This window comes from Equus caballus, chromosome 2 (assembly GCF_041296265.1).
Source record: "Equus caballus isolate H_3958 breed thoroughbred chromosome 2, TB-T2T, whole genome shotgun sequence".
NCBI lineage: Eukaryota > Metazoa > Chordata > Mammalia > Perissodactyla > Equidae > Equus > Equus caballus.
This window is the reverse complement of record NC_091685.1, coordinates 27051918-27065512: the sequence shown is the minus strand read 5'-3', so window position 1 is coordinate 27065512 and position 13595 is coordinate 27051918. Positions and strand designations below refer to the sequence as shown.

Below are 13595 nucleotides of genomic sequence, written 5' to 3'. Positions count from 1 at the left end.
TGGGCGATCTCCCACCAACAGCTTGGAGTAGGGCTGCTGGCCAGAAGTGTGACTGTGGGCACAGGCCCGCCACCCATGGCCTCAGCCATGCCAGGTGTGCCCGGCAAGGGACTGCAGCTGGAGGTTCCCTGTGAAGACCTGCTTGCCCTCCACTCCCCTGGGAGTGCTCAGAGCAGGAACCACGGGGAAGAAAACCTCCCTTGAGGAAATCCTGCCTGCCTGTTTCCCCTTGCCCTGTCAATCAGGAAAATTGCACCACTGTGCGGAGAGGCGAGCCTTAGAATGGGGCAGGGCTGCGGCCAACCCACAGCACAACGTGTAACACCAGCTGGACATCTGTGTTTGTTGTAAACCACTGAGATGGGGTGATCTGTTACTGCAGCGCGCCCCAGTGAGAGCTGGCGGACTCACCTGGCACGTGGTAAGCACCTGTTAAATTGCAGCTAATCACATGACTGTTTTATTTCAGTGACAGAATGATGGACTCCGCTGATGCTGCCAGAGGAGAATTTAAGAACAGTGGCTTTGGAGCTGGCTGGTGGCGCAGAGGTTAAGTTTGCACATTCCACTTCAGTGGCCTGGGGTTTGCCAGTTCCCAGGTGCAGACCTACACACTGCTTGGCACGCCACGCTGTGGCAGGCATCCCACATATAAAGTAGAGGAAGATGGGCACAGATGTTAGCTCAGGGCCAGTCTTCCTCAGCAAAAAGAGGAGGATTGGCAGCAGATGTGAGCTCAGGGCTAATCTTCCTCAAAACTAACAATAATAGCAGTGGCTTTAAGCAAGACAGAACTGTATTTCTCCTTCTCATTACAGGTGGAGCATTAGCTGTCCAGAGTCAACAGGGAGGCCCCCAGAGTTAGGGACCCAGGCTCCTTCCATCTTGTGGCTCTGCCATCCCTAAGGTGTGGACCTGCCTTGCCTCTGGGGTTGAAGATGCTCACTATTCCCCTCCCCGAGGTTGCGGACCAGCCAGGGAGAGTGGGGTGGAAAGGGGAGTGCGCCTCCCACCCCTTTTAAAGGCACAACAGCCCATGCACACACCCAGAGTGCTCCTTTCCCATTGGTCAGAACCGGGTCATGCAGCCACCAGAGCTCCGAGGGAGGCTGGGAAACGGATACTGAGAGACAACCAGGAGTCCTTGCCACAAATACCACGGGATGTGGCACCTCCATTGGTGACAAATCACAGTGCTGATGAGGCTCTGGGCACCACGCCACGGGTGGGGATAGGGGGCAGAGGCTGGCCCCTCTGGAGCCTCAGATTCAAGGTGAGAATCCTCTAGGGCAGGCCCCCTGGGCCAAGGGAGCCCTGGTTGGCGCATGCCCAGGCAGCCATCCTCCTACCCCTTGATTGTGCCAAGAGAAGCCAGGGGCCTGTGGGGTCTCTGTCTGTCCATCTACCTATCAGTCACCGGTCCTGCAGAGAGCAACTCTCAGGCTCTCACATCATGCGGTCCAGTTTCTAATCCCCCGCCCCCAAACTTGGGCCGGTCCCGGTTCTGAGTATGACGCGGGTCAAATGCCAGTTTCCAGAGATCTTGAATAAAGTGCTTTGTAAACTGCCAAGGACGTAAGGAGGCCCAGAGAGGATGAGAGACATGCCCAAAGTCGCACAGCTTGATGATGGGTCAAGTCACCGCATTTCACCCTCCCCGGCCTCGGCAAGGCAGGACTCCAGTTCTAAGGGTAACCCCCTGCCTCTGAGCTGTGCGGGGACTTGGTACCAGGCCTGGGGCAGGGGGCGGCGGGAAGCACGCGGGAGAGACAGCAGCGGAGCGGGGGAGCGTTGGCGCCCCCTGGCGGCGAGGCCGCGCACCTGCCCCCGCGGGCCCCGCCTCGCGCGCCGCCCGCCTCCCGCCGCCCGCAGGGGAGCGGCCCACGCCGCCTCTCCGCCAGCTCCGCACGCGATGCCCCCGCGGGGCCTCCCCGGAGCCCCGGGCAGCGGCCGTCGGAGCTCACGGGGGAGCTGCCCTGCAAACCGCAGGGGCCGCGGCGAAAAGGACTCCACTCGGGGAGGTCGGGGCAGGGAGGGAGGAGCCAAAACTTCGTGGCTGCGCCGCGCGGGGCGAAGCCGGGCCGGGGGGCGGCGTGGGAGCCCCTGGCGGCGCTGCTCCGACAGGTCCCCTGTCATCCTCCTGGCGGCCCAGGGCGGGCAGCGCTGGCGCATCCCTGCCCTGCGGACAGGACGCGGGCTCGGGGACGCGCAGGGGCAGCTCGCGGAGCTGGGCTGGCCCAGGGCGGCCTGATCGGAACCCAAACCCGGGCCCGGCTCGCCTGCCCAGGCTCTGTGTGCCCCTCCCCGGCCCCAGCGCGGGCCGCCGGCCCAGGCCTGTGCGAGTTCGCTTGTTCTCAGACAGGCCGCTTGTCCTCTGACGTTTGTGATGACCGTTTCGCCATTGCGAAGGGGACCGGAGGCCGGGGAGTGCCCTCTCCTCCTTCCTTCGCTCCAGAGGCTGGGACACGCAGAGAGCTGCAGACCCAGAGGCGTCCGCTCCGTGCCGCTCTGCTGCTCCTTTTACAGACCGGTGGACAGGGGACAGGCAGACTGCGGCGGGCTTCTCAATGCGGTGTCACCCCCCCACCCCAACCCTCACCCCCCGTCCAGTGTCAAGGCTCCAAGCAGGGAGGCGGGGACGCCAGGAGGCAGCCCTGGTGGAGAAAGGAGCGCCGAGGGGACCACTGCTCGCTGGGCGGTCTAAGCCAGGCCCTGGTGAGCATGGCCCTCATCTGCTGGTGAAGCAGGTACTGAGCTATTTCCTGTTTCCAGGTTCAGGGGTGAAATGACCCCCCTGAAGTCACACAGAGTGTGGGGCAGTGTCAGGACGCCAGGCCAGATCTGTCTGACTCCAAAACTTCTCCACAGAGTTGGGAGGTAGTGGTATGAATTATTATCCCCATTTTACAGATGAGCAAACCATGGCCCAGAGTTTAAGTAACTTGTCCAAGGTCACACAGCAAGGTAGTGAGAGTCACACCCTTCCTAGAATCTCTCATTTCCTCATCTGTCAAGTTCGGACAACACGCTGACCTTAGGAGGGTGTTCTGAGGACCAGGTGACTTGACGTGTGTGAAGTGCCCTCCACCTGCCTGGTGCATGGTGGGAACACAGTATTGGACACTTCACTTGGTCTCCTACTGATATTTTCCAGAAACTGTATGTCCCCAGTCATATTCTAGTAAGAAGAGACAGCCAAAGAGATGAGGAGAAAATGTCCTCAGACGTTGCAGGTCCTGGCAGTTTCTTCCCAGGGACACCGGCACCTCCAGTCGTTAAGCTAAGATGCCCTGCGTGGGGGTGCTCCCCCTGCATCAGTGACGTTATTGGGTCCGCACAAATTTCTGGTTTAGAAGAATTACTGACGATGATCCAAGAAAGTTTTCAAATGTCTTGCCAAGAGATGCTTGAGGGAAAACATTAAGATGACTAGAAGATCGACAGACTACCGATGGCTTGAATGGTAGCTGACGGATGGGAAGAACAGCCCCTCAGAGTCACTGAGGTCTGCGGGCGTGAGTTTTTCATTTCTCAAGTCATTTGAGTCTTCCCAATAAAGGGGATCCAGTAAGCAATATTTGGTGTCTAAACCTTTGTAAGATTTTTTATAGATAAAGTCAGGAATGGAGGAGGGCATCGCGCATCCACTCGGCCCCGAGAGGACTCAGGAGCCTGGCTTGGATGGCGTCCATCGTTTTTCCTGTGATAAATAACGCCGCTATAAACAGCTTTGAACTCGGAGCTCTTTTCCTGGTTTGGGTTGTCACCTCGGGATGAACGCTGGGAGCGGGTGACCCGGCCGGGCGGCGCCACATCGCCCTCGCAGTTCTGGGTGACTTCCGGCCAGAGCGGCCTGGTGGCGGCGCCGTTCAGCATCACCGCCGGGCGGCGCTGCGTTTCCTAACAGAAGCCAGGTTAATGCGATACCTGGAGTGGCTCTAATTTGCATTTCTTTAGGAATATCCCGGGGTTCTTAATAGACTCTCTAAGAAACACCAGGGCTTCCTGAAAAGTGTGAATTAAAGTTAAGTATTCTATCCTGTGAAAAAAGGAATTCTGCTCCCGATGGGATCTGGTGAAATCTCCTTGCCTGTTGGCACTGCTCTTTCGCTGTGAAGGTAACACCCCTCCAGGAAAGGGCGTAAAACCCGGAGGCCCAGCTCGGCCAGCTCCCAGGTAACCCGCACCAGGCAAGGAGCAGACCACAGCCAGCACCCCCAGCGGCCCGCCTGCCTTTCCCATTGCCACCTCTCCCTCCGTCCCAAAGTACACACGGGTCCCACCTCTCAACAGCTGCCGTTTAGTCTGGCCTGCTTTCAAAGTGTGCGATTGTGGAGGGAGTCTCTGCTCCTTCGTGTCCGGCGTCATGTTTGCGAGGTGCCCCCGTGCGGCTTCCTGGCGCGGTGGCTCGTTCGCTTCCACCTGCAGAGGACTCGGTTACAGGAACGCGCCACAACTTAGCTGTTCACAACTTAGCCGGTCGACTGCTGGAGGCTTCGGGGATATTTCTAGGTCTGGCTGTTACAAACAAGGCTGCCGAGGGCCTTCCAGGCCGTGCCGTTTGGTGCCCCGCGCGGCCGGCGCGCTCGTGGTGGGTCTGGCTGGGCCGTGCAGGCGCTGGCGCTGCTCTTCGGCGGGTCGCCGGGCGCGTCCGTGCTGAAACGGACAGGCCGCAGGGCAGACCCCGGACTTTTGCCTCGGATAGCACGTTCCTGCGCCACGCACGGGTTACTTTGTCTATTTGGGTTTCAGCATTAAGGATAAAGCTCTCTGAAGACAAGTTCCACGTCTGGCTCACCTCTGAATCCTGCTCAGGACGTGACCCCATATTTTGCAAAAGTGTAGCAGACACTTGTCAGTGTTTGACGGCCCTCACCCACCTCCCGCTTCTGCGCTGGGGGCGTCCTCACTGGAGAGCATCTGGGGGAGGCAGGGCCGCGTCCCCTGCGTCCGAGCTGGGGAACTAGGTCCTCCCTCTGCAGCCGGGCGGAAGCTGCTGCCCCGGCCTGGCCGCGCTGCCCCTGCCCGGCCCTCTGGAAATGCCTGGGCGCTTGCCCGTTGCCCGAGCCGTCCTCCAGCTTCCACGAAGAGCGACAGGCAGTCCCCGCGCACGAGGAGCGTGACTGTTCTCTACTCGACAGCAGGAGCCCGCAGAACCTTCTCCTCCTTTTTAAAAATCCGCTTCAATAGGTATTAGCTACGTATGTCATTAAAATTAACCTGTGGAGGAGGGAAGCATAAAGTCAGGCAAGGCCTTCTGACCGCTTACAACAAAATAGGACAGTAGCCCCTACCTGCGTTTACTTTCTGGATATGTCATGTATCCATCGATATATTTTAAATGATTTTCTTTTCCTTTCATTTTTCCTCATTATTGTATATAGGCTGTGGTTAAATTTACCATTTAGTACAGGAGGTGGCAGTCTTTTTCTTTAACAAACGGCACACAGGGGCCGACTGGTGGCGTAGAAGTCACGTTTGCCGGCTCCATTTCGGCCCGGGGTTCACCAGTTCGGATTCCAGGTGTGCACCTGCATACCACTCATCAAGCCATGCTGTGACGGCAAACACATACAAAATAGAGGAGGACTGGCATGGACTGGCTCAGGGCCAATCTTCCTCATTGCCCCCCGCCCCCCCAAAAGCCACACACAACTATAACAACTCTTCTGCCGGAAAAACATCCACGTAGTTAAGTATTTTAGAACTTGAGAGCTGTTCCATTTTTGTTACAATGAGTCAACTCTGCTGCCGTAAGAATGAACATGGCTGTGTGCCAAGAGTGGGCACTGAAATGTGAATTTTGTATAACTTTTGTGTATGATGAAATTTTTTTATTTTTTCAACCATTAAAAAATGTAAAAACTATTCTTAGCTCAAGGGCAGTATAACAATAAGGCAGTAGACTGAATCTGGCCCATGGGCTGAGTTTACTGATCCCTAATTTAGTATATAAGTTGCAGAATGTCAAGATGGCATTACTCAAAGGACCAGAAGATCAGAAATTACCTGAGGGATTTTTGCAGATGCCAGGGAGACATTAGGTTGACTCCCTGCACTTAGAAAATATTAACAGACTTTGCAGGTTTAAAGGGAAAGTGCAGAGTTCCCATATACCCCCTCACCTCCTCTTCCCCCATGATTAGCATCTTGCGTTGCTGTGGGACATTTGTTACAACTGATGAAAGGACACTGATGCAGTATTAACTCAAGTCCACAGTTTACATTAGGCTTCACGCTTTGTATTGTGCTGTTCTCTGGGTTTTGACAAATACATAATGTCATGTATCCACCATCACAGTATCATACAGAATAGTGTCCCTGCCCTAAAGGTCCCCTGTGCCTCACCCAGTCCCTCGCTCTCTCCCCCTGAACCCCTGATCTTTTTACTGTCTCCATAGTTTTGCCTTTCCAGAATATCCTACAGTTGGAGTCTCTAGGTGTGTAGCCTTTTCAGATTGGCTTCTTTCGCTGGGAATATGCCTTTAAGGCTCCTCCGTGTCTTTTAGTGGCTTGCTAACTCATTGCTGCTTATCACTGAGTAAGATGCCGTCGTGAGGTTGTACCACAATTTATCCATTCACTTATTGAAGGACATCTTGGTTGCTTCCAAGTTTCGACAATTATGAATAAAGCTGCTATTAAACATTCATGTGCAGGTTTTTGTGTGGACATGTTTTCAGTTCATTTGAGTAAATACCAAGGACATGATGGCTGGATGGGAAGAGAATGTTTAGCTTTGTAAGAAACTACCCAGCTGTCTCCCAAAGGGGCTGTACCATTTTGCATTCCCATCGGTAGTGAATGAGTTCCTGTGGTTCCACATCCTCCCCAGCATTTGGTGTTCTCAGTGTTTTGGATTTTGGTGATTCTAATAGGTGTTTAGTGGTCTCTCATTGTTTTCTTAACTTGCAATTCTGTAATGACATATGAGATTGAGTGTCTTTTCATATGATTATTTGCCATCTGTATATCTTCTTTGATGAGGTGTCTGTTCAGATCATTTGCCTATTTTTAAATTGGGTTGTTTGTTTTGTTATTGTTGAGTTTTAAGACCTCTTTGTATATTTTGGATGCAAGTCCTATGCTGGATATGTTTTAAAAATATTTTCTCCTATTCTGTCACTTGTTTTTTTTAACAGTGCCTTTCACAGTTTTTAATTTTAATAAAGTCCAGCTTATCAATTTTTCTTTCCTGGATTGTACTGTTGGTGTTATAGCTAAAAAGTCATTGCCAAACCCAAGGTTACCTAGATTTTCTATCTTATCTTGTAGTAACTTTGTGTATTACATTAAGGTTTATGATCCTTTTGAGTTAATATTTATGAAAGGCATAAGATCTGTGTCTAGATTCCTTTTTCCTGTGCCACCTGTTGAAAAGACCATCCCTTCTATATTGAATTGCCTTTGCTCCTCTGCAAGTCAGTTGACTATATTTGTGTGGGTCTATTTTGTTCCATTGATCTCTTTTGTCTATTCTTTTAGCCAACACGACTCTGTCTTTACTGAAGTTTATGGTAAGTCTTGAAGTTGAGCAGTGTCAGTCCTCTGACTTTGTTCTCTTTCAATATTGTATTAGCTATACTGGATATTTTTTTGGCTTTCTACATAAACTCTAAAATCAGTTTGTTGACAGCCACAAAATCAGTTGGTGGGATTGCACTGCATCTATGGTTCCAGGTGGAAAGAACTGACATTTTAACAATGTTGAGCCTTCCTATCATGAACGTGGAATCTCTCTCCATTTATGTAGATCTTTGATTTCTTTCAGCAGAGGTCTTGTACATATTTTGTTACTTGTATACCTAAGTATTTCATTTTTATTGGTGCTAATGTAAATGGTATTGTTTTTAATTTCAAATTCTAATTGTTCATTACTGTACAGAGAAAAGCAATTGACTTTTGTATATTATTCATATCTTGAAAACTTGCTATAATTTCTTACTGTTTTTAGTTCTTCTGTTGATTCTTTGGGATTTTCTACAAAGATGATAATGTCATTTGTGAATAGAGTTTTATTTCTTCTTTCCCAATCTGTGTATCTTTTATTTCCTTTTCTTGTCTTATTGCATTAGCTGGGACTTCCAGTACGATGTTGAATATGAGTGGTGACAGGGGATATCTCGGCCATACTGCTGCTCTTATGGGGAAAGCATCTAGTTTCTCACTATTAAGTATGATGTGAGCTGTGGGTTTTTGTTGATTCCTTATCAAGTTGAGGAAGTTGCCTTCTCTTCCTAGTTTGCTGAGAGTTTTTATCATGATTGAGTGTTGGATTTTCCTTAAATGCTTTCTTTGCATCTATTGATATGCTCATGTCATTTTTATTCTTTAGCCTGTTCATGTGATAGATTACATTAATTGATTTTTGAATGTTGAACTAGTTTTGTGTACCTGGGGTAAATTCCACTTGATTGTGGTATATAATTCTTTTTATACATCATTGGATTCTATTTGCTAATATTTCAGGGAGGGTTTTTGTATCTATGTTCATGAATATTGGTATGTAGTTTTCCTTTCTTGCATAGTCTTTGCCTGGTTTGGTGTTGGGGTAATGCTGGTCTCACAAAATGAGTTAGGAGGTATTCCCTCTGCTTTTATTTTCTGGAGAAGATTGAGAATTGGTATAATTTCTTCCTTAAATATTTGGTAGAATTAACATCTGGGCCTGGTGCTTTCTGTTTTTGAAGGTTATTAATTATTGATTACATTTCTTTAGGCCTATTCAGATTTCTTTTCTCTCCCTGTTAGTTTTGGTAGATTGTGTTTTCCAAGGAATTATTCCATTTCATCTAGATTATCAAATTGTGGGGATATAGTTGTTCATTATATCCCTTTATTATTCTTTTTAATGTCCATGAGAACTGTGATGGCCCCTTTCACTTCTGATATTAGTAACTTGTGTCTTGTTTTTATTGGTTAGCTTAGCCAGAAGTTTATAACTTTTCTTAAAGTATCAGCTTTTGGTTTCATTATCTTCTCTATTGACTTCCTGTTTTCAATTTCATTGATTTCTGTTCTGATTTTTATTATTTCTTTTCTTTTGCTTATTTTGGATTTAATTTGCTCTTCTTTTTCTAGTTTCCTGAGGCAGAAGCTTAGATTATTGATTTTAGACTTTTCTTTTTTCTAATGGATGCATTTTAATGCTATAAATTTCCCTCTAAGGACTGCTTTTGCTGTACCCCACAAATTTTAAGTTGTATTTTCATTTGGCTCAAAATCTCTCTCTTGAGGAGATGATTTCCTCAACTTGCGTTATTTAGAAGTGTTGTTTAATTTCCAGGTATTTTGGGATTTTCCAGTTATCTTTCTGTTTTTGATTTCTAGTTTAACTCTATTGTGGTCTGAGAGCATACATAGCATGATTTCTATCCTTTTAAATTTCATAAGGTGTGTTTACGGCCCAGAATGTGGTCTGTCCTGGTAAATGTTCCATGTAAGCTTGAGAAGAATGGGTATTCTGCTAGATGAAGTACTTTATACAAATGTCAATTAGATTCAGTTCATTGATGGCACTGTTCGGTTCAACTACGTCCTTACTAATTTCCTGTCTGCTGGATCTGTCAACTACTGATATAGGGCTGTTGAAGTCTCCAACTCTCATAGTGGCTTTGCCTCTTTCTCCTTGCAGTTCTATCAGTTTTGGCCTCGTGTATTTGATACTTTGTTGTTAGGTGCATACACATTAAAGATTGTTATATCTTCTCGGAGAATTGATCTCTTTATGTAATGCCCCTCTTTATTCCTGATAATCTCCCTTGCTCTGAAGTCTGTCTTGTCTAAAAATATAGCTATCTCACCTTTCTTTTGATTAGTGTTACCACGATATGTCTCCCTCTTTACTTTTAATATCTCAATATTTAAAAACATATAGTTGGGTCTTGTTTTTTAATCTGCTGACACTCTTTGTCTAATTACTTAGATCATTGACATTTGCAGTGATTATTGATAGGGTCTGAATAATACCCATCACATTTGTTACTGTTTTCTATTCGTAACCCTTGTTCTTTCTTACCATTTCCGTTTTCTACTTTTTTTGACAGGAGGAGGAGATGAAGGTTGAGCATGGACAGAAGGGTGCGTGTGGACTTTGAGCATCCAAAGAGGTGAATTCTAGTGGACCTTTGCATCTCCGGCTGCTTCCTATTTTTGGGAAATTCCCTATTGAGTGCATTTTTGTGGGCATTAATGCACCGTTTCCCACTGTACAAGCTAAAATGAACCATCTTCCTTCTTTTCACTCCTTGGCATCTAGGATGTGGCATGACGACTGGGCTTGGCCAAATGGGCTCTTCCAGGCAGGCCTGAGTCTTGATCAAACGATGGAGCAATTCATATTCAGAGCAGTGGGCTAGTGGCATCATCCTGCAGCAACTGAGAAACTTTTGTTTAAGGAAAGCAGATTCAGTTTTGTAGAAATCCTGCTTGACTTGAAACTGAGTTCAAACTCTAGCTGTTGTGATTTCCAGCAAGTGTTTTCCTGTAACTGTATCACAAGTGATATTTTACAAGGGAGGAGAACCAGAGAAATCTAGAGATGAATCCTAGCTTTGTCACTAGCTGTGCTACATTGGGCAAATCACTTCACCTCTCTGAGCTTGTCTTCATCTTTTAAAATGGGACTGTGTAGTAAGGTACATAAAACCACCTAGCTCAGTAGATGCTGCAGGCAAATCAATCAGATTTAGGGCGTTCCTCTTTCAGCTTCCCAAGGTCCTTCCTCCATTGGGCCCCAGTGGGTGGGAGGGGAGGGGCAGGCATTACTCCACATTAGCCTCAAAGGTATTGCCTTCCTCTGGCTCAACTTGTCTAGGAAAAATAGTGCAGTCTAGAATAAGCACTGCATTTAGAAACCTTTTTGGGGCTGGCCCAATGAGGCAGTGGTTAAGTGCCCATGTGCTGCCTTGGCGGCCCAGGGTTCACTGGTTCAGATCCCGGGTGTGGACATGGCACTGCTTGGCAAGCCATGCTGTGGTAGGCGTCCCACATATAAAGTAGAGGAAGATGGGCAGAGACATTAGCTCAGGGCCACTGTTCCTCAGCAAAAAGAGGAGGACTGGCAGCAGTTAGCTCAGGGCTAACCTTCCTCAAAAAAACCCCAAAAGACCTGTTTCTACAGTAAGGCGGCAGACTTCCTTGCAGTGATTTGCCAGTGAACACCAATCAGCCCAACATCCAGCCCAAGGCAAGCACTTGGTACTGATACCCTTATGGGCCAAGTCCTTTAATCTGCCTTAAAAGTAACGTGTATGTTCCATGAGAAGATGGGCCTCGTCTGTCTTGCTCATACTCTATTCCTGGTGCCTTAGAACAGTGCTTGGCCTATAGAAGGTGCTCACATATTAACCTAACACTGTTGGGGGTGGGTAGATATTGTGCTGCAATCTCCTTACCTGCTACTGAGCCTAACGATACTGATCCCAGGGTGGTGGTGTGAGAGCAAAATGAAAAATGTATACAAAAGCACTAACCCTTGGTGCATATTTGGAACTCAACAGATGAGTGTTCATCTTTCCTTGTTAAATTTTTTTTTTACCTCTTCCTTTTCATTACGAATCTAAGTACAGTTGCATAAGGACATTTTGGTCAACAAACCACACATACAACGGTGGTCCCCTAAGATCAGTACTGTATAGCCTAGGTGTGTAACAGGCTGTACCATCTAGGTTTGTGTTAGTACATTCTGTGACGTTCGCATGACGACGAAATAGCCTAATGATGCATTTCTCAGAATGTATCCGTTGTTACCCGATGCATGACTGCAAATAGAAGTGGATTTAAAAACTGCTGCAAAAAGACTGCAAATCCCTTGCAGGCACACATGAAATTGCCCTACCATTCTACTTAAGGATCACACGTGCTAATACATTCATTTGGTTTTAATGTGCCTGAAACATTTAAGTGACAACTTCCAATGCTCATGGTAAATGACAAAGTTTATTAAATTACATAAACATGACATAACTATGTTAGAATATGAATGAATAGGAACAAGCTTGGAAGAGAATTTGGTAAAACAAAAGTTGCTGTGTTAGAGATAAATTGAGGTGAATTTTTTAAAACTGGGCTTAAAAAATTTAAAACTTGTGAAAGAAAGGAAAACACACCCAAAGAAATGTCCCCATCCTTACAGGGATAAAGTTAGGGGATGCTGAATTCTGGAGATCGACATGAGATCCAAGGCAGTGGGAATTCTGGGTGGAGTCATCTTGTCAAGACGACGCAAGAATGAAGGGAAAGATCTAAGGGGCCTGAGTGAGGTTCCTTGGTGTAGCTGCTGTCTGTTCCTGAAGTTCTGTGTTTCCAAAACTGGGCTCACTCACCTTCATCTTCCTCATTCCTCAGAAAGGCTTCACCATCTTGGATGACCTCTGACACCTCTTTCCCTAGGCCAGGTGACCCCTCTTCTGTCCTTGCTGTCGCTGCCTTTGCTCAAGCCCCACATCGCCTGCCACTGTCGCACTCCCGGAATCGCTGGTCCTACTGCACCCGACCTCTCCCACTACTGTCAGATCCATCTGCAGCAGCACAGCTCCAGGACCCGTACCCTCCTGTTCAAATATTTTCTGTGTTCCCCACTGCTTACAAGACAAAGGCCAATTCCCCCTCCTGGCATTTAAAACCCTCTATGACCCAATCCCTCTTGCCAAACTTGCCTCTCTTATTCCCCATTATCAAACTCCACGTTCCCTGGGCACCCTGCCCAGTGCTTTCCCAACTCCATGGCTTTGCTTGCAGATGTTTTTTTCAACAGGAATGCCTCCCCAACCCCCACATCTCCAAAGGTTCAGCCTATGTGCTGTCTCTGAACCCAGATGAAGTTACAACTCCCTTCTCTCAATGCCCACTCTACCCTCATGGTGTTTATCATTTTCAACCAGACTGCAAACTATAAGAGAGCAAGAAACACTCTGATCTTGTCTCCCCAATATGTCCTATAAGGTATGGTTTATAGGAGGAGACAGGACAGTATTTTAAATCTAGGAGCAGTCCCCAGTACATGCACAGGAAGCAGTCTGGAAAGTGGCTCTCTCCCCTTCCAAGCTTGCCACAGCATGTAATGTAGGCCCGCCGGCTTCCTCCCTGCCTTGATGCCTCTCCATGGTCCCTCAAGGGTGGAGACCAGACTGAGCCACCATGTATCTGGTGTCTCCTATAGAGGCAGGCCAGACCAGTATTGCTGGGAAGGAGTGAGGCAGAGGTAATCCAGCATAGTTTCTCTTCCTGGCTTTTGCTTAGTCCAAATCCTAAGGTGATGAGGGATGCTCCCTTGGATTCATGGCAAGAAGTTCAACAGACAGCACAGAAGAAAGAACACTATGTTCATGAAGAACTCACCTGGTGATGCTCTGAGTTCCGAAAGTGACTCATTTCTCATCTGCTTGGCCATAAGCTTCTTGAGAGGATGGACTGTAAATTCCTAAAAACTTGCCTTATTCTCTTGGGTGAGAAAAATCCTTTAGGAAAGTGTTGACTTCCTACCCATGGGTGACCTCAAGGAATAAAACAGTCATTACACACTCAACTTTCTATGCTAAGAAAAGAGATATCAAGATAGATCAGGAAATGCAACTTCGATTCAAGCACCATGA

General features: G+C 47.8%; 2 long non-coding RNA genes across 2 annotated transcripts; one reads left to right on the top strand and one right to left on the bottom strand.

Annotated features, from left to right (window-relative positions):
• The first annotated feature begins 415 nt into the window (after window positions 1-415).
• Window positions 416-1273, top strand: LOC138923197 (uncharacterized). The gene is made up of 3 exons (XR_011436480.1): window positions 416-549; window positions 819-907; window positions 1074-1273. It is a non-coding gene; the product is annotated as an uncharacterized lncRNA (long non-coding RNA).
• A 10648-nt stretch (window positions 1274-11921) lies between these two features.
• Window positions 11922-13496, bottom strand: LOC138923196 (uncharacterized). Its single transcript, XR_011436479.1, has 2 exons — window positions 13342-13496; window positions 11922-12554 (listed from the first exon to the last, which is right to left on the bottom strand). It is a non-coding gene; the product is annotated as an uncharacterized lncRNA (long non-coding RNA).
• Window positions 13497-13595: the final 99 nt, after the last annotated feature.